At 43.4% G+C, this 10,064-nt stretch overlaps 1 long non-coding RNA gene across 1 annotated transcript; it reads right to left on the bottom strand.

Moving 5' to 3' along the window:
- Positions 1-205: 205 nt before the first annotated feature.
- On the bottom strand, positions 206-7,901 carry LOC108305018. The gene is made up of 3 exons (XR_001825517.2): positions 7,763-7,901; positions 4,480-5,199; positions 206-268 (listed from the first exon to the last, which is right to left on the bottom strand). It is a non-coding gene; the product is annotated as an uncharacterized LOC108305018 (long non-coding RNA).
- Positions 7,902-10,064: the final 2,163 nt, after the last annotated feature.

Raw genomic sequence — 10,064 nt, forward strand, 5'->3', positions numbered from 1 at the left:
TGTGGTGGGACTATTATTGTACCCATTTTACAGATGCGGAGACCAGGGCTCAGAGGGTATGAATCACTTGTTACAACAGCTTTAAACAGGAGAGGTTAAGGTCAAACCCAGATCTGGGTGATTCCAAATTGTTTCGCAACCTCCTAGGAGCCCCAATATAGTGGGTGGAAGCCCAGACTATGGACTTGTTTGAGGGCTGACTTATCTTCTAACCAGTTCTGTGAACCTAAGTCAAGCACTCCAGTCTTCTCAATCTCAGTGAGCCCAGCTGTGAATGCAGGAAATGATCATAACCAGGGTCATTACCCATACTGTGTCTTTATGTAATTAGAAAAAGCCACCCTTCCCTCAAGTCACCTTATTTCCACATTGGAATTCTGTCATAATAGACTGTCATTAAACAAGACACCTTACTGCCATCTTCTGGTAAATGGTTGTAATAAATACAGTCAGCCCTCCATGTCTGTAGGTTCTGAATCCATGGATTCAACCAACTGCAGATGGAAAATACTCAAAACAGCAACAAAAGTGTCTGTAGTGAACACATACAGGCTTTTCTTCTTGTCATTATTTCCTAAACAATATGATGTATCAACTATTTGCACAGCATTTACATTGTATTAGGTATTAAAAGTATTCTAGAGGTGATTCAAAGCATACAAAAGGGTGTGTAGGTTACATGAAAATACAATGCCATTTTATATCAGGGACTTGAGAATCCTCAGATTTTGGTATCTGCAAAGAGTCCTGGAACTGGTACCCCATGGATACTGAGGGGTAGCTGGATATACATAAATGTACAAAGGCAAGAATAGAGGGATGTGAATGACATCCCTTTTGTGCAGTGAATGACATCCCTTTTGTGCAGTGCATGACCTGCACAACTGTGCATGGTTGTTCAGACAATTCTCCACTGGATTGTTAGAAAGAGAAATGATGTAACACTTTGGTTTAAAAAAATGGTGCACAGATTCTCAGCAAATGTTGACTACTCTGTTAAGTTCTGGCTCAGACTGGATGATACCATCTCTCTGGGCCAAGTGACAGTCACTGGGAAATCTCACTTGGGGACTGTGTCTCTCACTCAATTGCAGTCTATTTCTCAGCACGTATCTCCCTAGCCCCATGTTTTTGAACACTCTGGCTATCCTGGACAGCAATTCTCTGCTCCTTTCTTGCCTCCTGGCCAGGAGAAAGGATTGAGATACCTTTTGCGGGCTGCCTTCAGAAATCGCATCTGGCATTTCTTAGACTCTTTGAATCTCTGACACTCCCTGGACAGCCTTGCAAATTGTTGAATATGTTCCATGAGCTTTGCCCCTGGCCATGGAATGGGATAGGGACATGAGTCTAGGATTCCACCAAAACTTAGTTTGAACCCTATTTTTTCCATTACTGCTGTGTGACTTTGGGTGAGCAACTTAACTTTGCTGGGCTTTAGTTTCTTTACAGGTGAAAAGGAATGACTTGTTAATATATCTATCTATCATAGAGCTATGACCTGAAGACAAAAGGAGAAATGTGTTTATTAAAGCATTTATGAGTAAGCAATCCCCAAATTAAAGTTATTATTATCATTAACAACAGGGAAAGACAATTAGATTTTGTAATAGGTCATCCATTTCCAGCTGCCAATCTGATCTCTGAAGACCTTTTTGTTTGAACCCCAAATCTGAAAGACCTTTAAAAATGTATCTGTAGCCAGGCACAGTGGCTCATGCCTGTAATCCCAGCACTTTGGGAGGCCAAGACAGGTGGATCACTTGAGGTCAGGAGTTTGAGACCACCCTAGCGAATATGGTGAAACTCCATCTCTACTAAAAAAAACACACACACAAAAATTAGCAGGGCATGGAGATGCGTGCCTGTATTCCCAGCTACTCAGAAGGCTGAGACAGGACAATCACTTGATCACAGGAGGCAAAGGTTATAGTGAGCTGAGATCACACCACTGCACTCCAGCCTGGGTGACAGAGTGAGACTCTGTCTCAAAAAAAAAAAAAAAAATAGTATTTGTATGAAAAACTAAAAGTCTTTACTTCTGCACTGAAGGCATCATACAAAACCAGACACATCCCAGCTTCTGTGGGGCAGTTGCTTCACTCAGGAAGTGTTTTACCCTCACAGATGTTTCTTCTCCAAAAACAAATACACTAGAGATACCAAAGGCTGTGAATCGGGGACCAATGAGCCCTGTTTCCTCTCCACGGTTCTCATGTTGCCTAACCCATTCTTCTAACCACTGAATGCCTTTTTTTTCCTGGAATTTTAGGCAGCATCAGGACATGCCCTGTTTCCTAGTTTCTCATCTTATGTTTTCTGTCTGCCTGATCCCCCGTGCCTGGCTCTGAACCTCCAGTGGCTTCTCTGTCAGCCTGAGGATCTGTGGCTTATTGAAAATGCTCTGGTACACAGAGTACATGCCTAGGTTGTTACTGGCTAAAAAACAGCTGTTTTTGGATGGTGGTGTAGTTCATTCTGGGCGATATGAACCAGGCAAGGAAGAAGCCACTCTGAAGGGCAATTTGAATGCAGATGGTACAGAAATGCAGATCCTGAGGTGGCTTCTTCTAGAGCAGGTGGCCTTCTCTCTCCAAACCCATTCACACTTCCATTGTCCTCAAATGTTTTTAAATGCAAATGCTGAAAAATTTTCACTGACATGTAGCGTGTAAGAACGGAATCTTTAGAGGAAACTTGCCTGATCTCCGAAGTCTGCCATTCAGCCGCTGTACACAAATTACTTCCCCTCTCTTGGCTTCAGTTTCTTCATTTGTAAAATAGAAATGAAAGATAATTTCTACCTCCTGGGTCTGTTGTGAAGGTTAAAAGAGATAATGCTTTAAAAATGATTGGCAAAGCGTCTGACTTGGGGCAAACACTCAGTAAAGCTTAGGCATTATTATAAGGCTTTTAATCAAATAGAGGCTTTGTAGGGGGAACCTACTCTCAAACCAGGAAGAATTTTGGAAAACTGATTTGTTTAACATATTCTGGATGTCTCTGGCTGGTCTCTTCCATTAAAAAACAAAATCCCCCAAGGAGGCTACAGTGTCAGCACAGCACAACTTGTTCCAGGCCACACAGTAAGTTTGATTTGGGCTCCCAGGAACAAAATCCAGGCCCATGACCTCACGTCAGATGGCCGAGCCTCCCTGCTCTCAATCACAGCCAGAAATGTCACAGTGAACGGAGTCACGTCTTAGGGGAGGAAAATGAGATTTCTCTCTTGCCTTGATCTGACTAGGGATTCCAATCAGGAAAGAAGCTCAGCCCCCTTAAAATTTCCTCTGTCTCCTCTTCATTTCCTAAATGCCTGTTCCGCTCAGTGATACCCAAACACCCAAATGCTTCCTCGCCAAGACTCGGACTTCGAGGGCCCCCTTCAGCTGCCCTGGCTAAGAGGGCAGGGACCAGAATGAGGCTTCGCATGGGGCAATAAGGTGGTGAAACTATCTCGGTAATCAAGACAGATATTTTAAGACTGTATTTAAAAGGCCAAAATGAATGCAAAAAGAATCCCACGATGAACAAAATGTAAGAATCTTAAACCAAGAAAAAAAATCAATAACCAGGATAGCGCCCTCTTACCTGCAGCCCACAACGTAACCAAATAAAATGAGATTTAATCCTGACCCCTTAGCCTTATTCCTTTTGAATTTCCTGTAAGGGCCACATTCACAAATTTCCACCTTCCCTCCCTGGGCGTCCCCTTCCCCATAGAGGTGAGCTGGGGTGAGCTGCTCAGAGGCTGTTTGGAAGGCGAAGGCCAGCGGAAGAGGACTTGGGTGGGACCTTTCAACTTTCCATCTTGTTTCTAACTTCATCTAGCCTGCCCTCCTTAATCAATAAAACAGGAATTAGGTCTCAGATCCAAGAGTCGGTTTCTGTCTTCCAGTTTATGACTTTGGCCACCTCGCAGTCTTTTTAAAGTTGCTGGACCAGCTTCCTGAAATACCTGAGGTCTCAGATGCAGGTAGTAAACAGATGTGGGGGCTTCCCATTGCCAAGCGGGCGGGGCAAGTTCAACGTCCAGCTTCCCCGACCGCGCGGGGCGCCTGTTGCTCCCTAGCCGAAAACGTTAAACCTTTTTCTTTGATCCCGCTCTCTTTGGGGGAAAAAAGTCTGGGGATGAGGGAAGTAGGGGGAAAATGAGGTGCCTGCTCGAAAAAAGTTTTGATGACCGCCTGCCTCTGGCTCCAGCTCCGCCCTCCCTGAAGGGAGAGGACTTTGAATTCCAGAACCGGAATCCTTCGGTTTTTTTTTTTTTTTTTTTCTGAAATTGATCGATTTTATCCGGGAGCTTCAAATCGAAACCAGGAGAGGCTTTGAAATGTCAAAGAAAAGTCGCAAAAGAAAAAAAGGGGTGGGGTGAGGAGGAGGAGGAAGGGGAGGGAGAGTTAAAAAAAAAATAAAAACAAACAGGGCTAGTAGGCAGGCAGAGGTTTTGTTTCGAACTGAAATCGCGGCGCTGCGTACCTTTGTAAGGGTCCTTAACCTTTTCACCCATTTGGTGGTGGTTGTGGTGGGCACCTCGTAGCTCTTTGAAAATCTAGTAAGAGCTATGGACCGTCTGCCTGGAAAAATGCCGTTTAGGGACGTGCAAAACCTTGCAGTCAATTTCAGGAGGCTTGGCGGGAGCCGGGAGTGGAACCGTTTTTTTTGCGCAACTTGGAAAAGTTTTTGCAATATTCTCTGCTCGGCCATTTGAGTTGGAATGGAATCGTTCCCAATTTTAATTTTTGAAGAGACGGTTTGGCCTGGCGTAATCTCACCCCATTTGGTCGGGGAGGGGAATTTAAAAATTCATGCCTTCTCCACCTTCTGGAGAAGTCAAGATCCCGCAGGCGCGGCTGATTAGCTGGGGGACCCCGATGCGACCTTGCACTAAGAGCAGGAGAACATGGGTGCCCCTGAAGCCCCGCCTGCGCCGGGTTCCAGAGAGACCACCTCCCCACACTCGGGGATCTGTCCCCCAGTCCTTTCCTTCTGGACTCCAGGCCCTACAGTCCTGCAGCGGGGAGCTGGGGAAGAGGGATGAGTTCAAAACGAACTCCCCCTCCTTCCCTTTGAGATAAGGCATCAACACGGGAAGCTGGTGCAGGGAAGACGGGTCCGGGGAGCTGCCTCTTCAGGAAGCCCGGGAAATACTGATTCGATTGGTCGCAGGGAGCTTCCAGTCTTCTTCCTGCCCTGGGGCTAAAAGGATCGAAATACGTTTTTTAAGAATTCATGGGAAACCTCGTTTTAAGAGGCTTAGAAGCTGTTTTGAAGCCCTCCCCTCCCCCTTACGGCAAGGAGCCCTGGGGTTTGGAGCGAGAAAGTGGGTGCGGGTCTTTTCAAAGAGAGCTGAGCTCCTTCTGCAGCTCCGTCTCCATCAGTGGTCCAGGGCTGGCGCTGCAGAGGGAGGAAGGCAAAGTGGGCACAAAAGGGCTCTGGTGTCACTGATGGCAGCTGTCCCCAATGGCCAATTATGGCGGGACAGGGAGGCACTAAGAGGCTTGTTGGCTAAGGAAAGATGGAAGGAACATCAGAGAGAGATGTACAGAGATAAAACACTGAGAGGAGCATCAAGGAAAGAGACAGCCTGAGGAAGAGATGCATACAGAAAAACAAAGCACAGTGAGATACTGAAACAGACACAGAAGCAGCCGAGAGCAATACACAAGAGGTACACAGAGCAACGCAGAGAGACATAGGTGGGAACTGCAGCATCCCGGGAGTAGAGGGTACATCACCCAGGGCCTGGTGATCCCCGGTAGCCAAGCTGTAGCATGGTGACAGGAATCTCAGTTTCTGGGTGCCCTGAACATGGGAGTACCAATGATGGGGCAAAGTGGCTCCTGCCAACTCCCTGCCTTTAAGAGAGGGGCACAGTCAGAAGACAGGGCAGAAGGCTTTAGAGCATAGGGACTCTGTTGACCAGGACTAAGAGTGGCACTGCCCAGCATGGCTGGACCCATGTACATGCCCCCCAGAGCACCTCACTGTCTGCAAATTTTGCTGTGGGTGCTTTCCAACACACATAGTGTATCCACTCTCTGAGGCCTTAGCCATGCTCAGCTCCTGCCATAGCTGTTTCCTCTGGGAGCAAATTCTGCAAGAAACTCAATCTGCTGTGTGCAGAATTATGGGTTATTCTTGGCTCCTGCCTTGCCCTCACCCTTGGTGCAAACACAGACATCCACACAGAGCAGAGCAGGCTTTGCAGGAGTGCTATGGGGTTTGGAGTTATGCTGGGGAAACTGACCTCTTGTTTCTCCCTCTCTGGGGCTGGAAACCTCCCAGCACCACGGAGGAAAAACAAAAGCATTCAGAAGCAGATTTGGAGGGAAACTCACCTTATTGTTCTCTGGTTTCCCCCTACGATATGGTTTGCCAGGACCCCTGAAAAGGTCTCTCTGATTCCCTTCCCAGACCAGAGTACAGCTGGGGTTCTTCATGTGGTCCCTGCATACACCTGAGGCTCATTGCAACCCCCCTAAAATGATATGCAATATTGTATATGTCTACACCTTTGCCTCTCTATGTCTGTGAATGTCTGTCTCTGTCTCTTTGTCTCTCTCTCTATCTCTGTCTGTGTGTATGTGTCTGTGTATTTTGGATACGGGGCTCAGCCTCCATCAGGTTATCCAAGATGCCCATGATTCCAAAGAGGTTCTGAGCTTCTGGGCCAGGAGATTAAAGATGTTGGAGGAGAAGTGGTGCCCACATTCACCAAGATGTCTAGAAGAACCTTAATGGCAACGCTGCGGCTAATAGCCCCACAAGTGAAACTATCTAAGTAGCCATCATCCACAGTGAAACATAAATACATTGTGGCAAATTCACTGAGAAGAGTAGTATACTACAGTGAAAAATGAATGAGCTACAACCTCTTGCAAACATGTAGATGAATCTCACAAACATAACATTGAGTGAAAGAAGTGAGACACAAAAGGATAGCTTCCTGTTGCTGCTTGAGGAGTCTGGCTTAACTTGAACTGTGGTGTGTCTCATCTTTTCAGGTTCCTGAGGGCTAAACTCTAAACTGTTCTGTTAGCAGAGGTCTTGGCATGATCCCTGAGAGTTTATCATGAAGGATCTGTCCCCTTTATAATGCTGAAGAAGGCAGGGGCAGAAAAAAGAATTAAATGGGGCAATGTGCTCTGGGTGGGAACTTAACTTGGCCAGGGACAGTACAGATGGAGGGGTAAAGCAGCTCTGGAGCTTGGAAAATAATTATTTTCCAGCCTGTATTATTGTCCCTGGGAGCACATTAAGGTTTGAAACCCAATTCCAACCATTCTAAGAAGGATATTTAAAAGTTGGCTCTACCATCGCTCTACTCTTCCTTTTAAAGCTAATTTAAAAAAACCAAAACCAAAGTCTTACAGCCCCCACCACCTCCGAATTCTTTAAAAAGCCCACAATATGATGATCTGGGCAGCATTACTGATCACAACTTGCCCAGAGAGGTTACTCTAATAATCTTTTGAAGTAAATTTTTACTTTCCATCTTTATACCAAATAGCTATGTATATATTTCCCTCTGTTTTCTCCCTTGTTAAATTCCTTAGATGCAGGAGCCAAAGGAAGCCTCATGCAGAACCAAATTATCTGTGTTCCACATGTTTAGTTTTTAATAATAAAATAATAAAACAAAACAAAACCCAAAGGGTGCAGAACTTCAGACCATACTTTTATGACCTGATTGGACGGAACCCGCCACAGCCATGCATGGAGGAAGAGAACCATGGGGGAGGGAGATTTCTTTTCTCACCTGAGCTGTCCAGGGGTCCAAGACAAGTCGAAGCTCTCGTCTTGTCCCCTAATCCTAGGCCACTCAGGAATCCTCCTCACCCACGTTTGCCCCTTCTGAAAAGGCTGGAGGTTCTTCTGGCAGAGAGTGGGCTCTGGCTGAGAAGTTGCCTAGTTCAAAAGTAACTCAGCTCGGAATTTTTTTTTTTTAATTGTTTTTAACAGCTTAGATCACCGCATGTGTTTGCCTAAGCCACTTCGTTTTCCATTAGCTCAATATCTATTTTGAACATCTATTATCTGCCACATGGTGAGCTAGAACTAGAGACAGAGAAGTAAGCATGATGAGTATAATACCCTCCTCAGGAGTCAGACATTCTAGAGGAGAAACAGACAATAAGCAAGTTAAAATATATATAATATGTAAATATATTATATATGTCTCATTTATTTATGTAAAATATATTACGTATTTCTCATTTATTTATATATTACACATGTCATATTTATTTATATAAAAATACATATATCTCTTATTTATTATAATATATATTATATATTTATTTATATAAAATATGTAATATGTTTCTTATTTATATATATAATTATATTATATATGTCTTATTTATATAAAAATACATATAATATTTCTTATTTATTATAATACATATATATTTCATGTTTATTTATATAAATATATAGTACATATTTTTATTTATGTAAATATATATTATTTACTTATATAAATATATATTTCTTATGAATTTATATAAAAAATATATCATAAAATATGTGTGTTTATATATAATTTTAGAAATCATTAAGTACTATGCAAAAAAATAAAGTCATGTGAGGAAAAAATTGTGATGGGTGAGGATATCCTTTAAATAAAACAAGATCAGAGAAGTCTTTGGCCTCCCTAAAGAAGTGATTTTTCATAAGACAGGTTTATTGAGATAATTTACATACATTAAAATTATCCCTTGATAATATTATAGTTCAAGGAGTTCTGATGAATACGTCCCATTTCATAACTACCACCAAATCAAAGTATACAACATTTTCCAGCCCCCTGAACATTTTCCAGCCCCTATGAATCTTTTTACAGCCTGTCCATTTGCCCACCACCACCAAGCCCTCACAGCCCCCCAAAACCAGTGATCTGTTTCCTCTCCTCTAGTTTTGTTTTTTCTGGCCGGTGGTAAAATGGAATTGTACAGTAATGCAGACTCCCATGCCTGGCTTCTTCACTTAGCCCAATATGCTTGAGATCCATCCATGTTGTTGCAGCTATCACTGGTCTGTTCCTTTCTGTGGCTGAATAGTATGGGTGGTATGGATGAACCACGGTTGCTTAGTCTGTCCCCCAGCTGATGAACAGTTGAGCTGTTTCCAGTTTTTAGCTCTTACATATGAAGCTACTATAAACACTTAGTCACATGTCTTTAGGTAAACATGGGTTTTCCTTTTTCTTGGGTAAACACATAGGAGTGGAATTGCTGGCTTATATGTATGCATGACTCCATGTATAGTTGTATTAGAAGCTGCCAAACTATTTTCCAAAGTGGCTCTGCCATTTTGCATTCTCACCAGTTCCACATCTTTGTCATACTTAGTATTGTCAACCTTTTTCATTTTAGCCATCTTAGTATGTACATAATACATTTCCCTGATGACTGACAATGTTGAGCATGTTTTTGTGAATGGATTGGCTATTACATAAAATATAATTTTTATGCTATGTTTACAATGTCTAATGACCAATTATTTACATGTTTATACTTTGTAACATATATATCATATAAAACATATTTGAATTAAAATTCAATAATGATAGGAATGCACCATAGTAGGAGGAGGCAGGGGAGACTGTTCCAGGCAGAGGGAACACTGTCCCAGGTAGTGGAAACAGCAGTGGTGAAGGTGCTGAAGTGGAGCCAGGTAGGGATGATAGAGGAGCAGAAAGTCCAGTAAAGGTACATCCTGGTGAGGGAGGATGATAGGGGAGAAGTTGGTAGGCAGAGCCAGGGCAGGGTTGCATATCAACCGAAGGAGAAAACAGAGCCCTTTAGGTCATATTGTTGCATAAGAATCTACCCAAATACTTTGGAGTTTCCAATAACAAATCTTGTATGGTCGCTCATTCTAAGAGTCAGAAATTTAGACTGGCGCCATAAAGGTGGATTACTGCTGCTCTGCAATGTCTGAGATCTGAGCTGAAAAGATTCAAATGCCTGGAGGTGACTTGGTGGCTAGGGCTGGAATATTCTGAAAGTTTCTTTACTCACATATCTATTGCTGGATTGGAACCACTTGGAGGCTGG

This window comes from Cebus imitator, unplaced genomic scaffold, assembly GCF_001604975.1.
Source record: "Cebus imitator isolate Cc_AM_T3 unplaced genomic scaffold, Cebus_imitator-1.0 Scaffold59, whole genome shotgun sequence".
Classification (NCBI taxonomy): Eukaryota; Metazoa; Chordata; class Mammalia; order Primates; family Cebidae; genus Cebus; species Cebus imitator.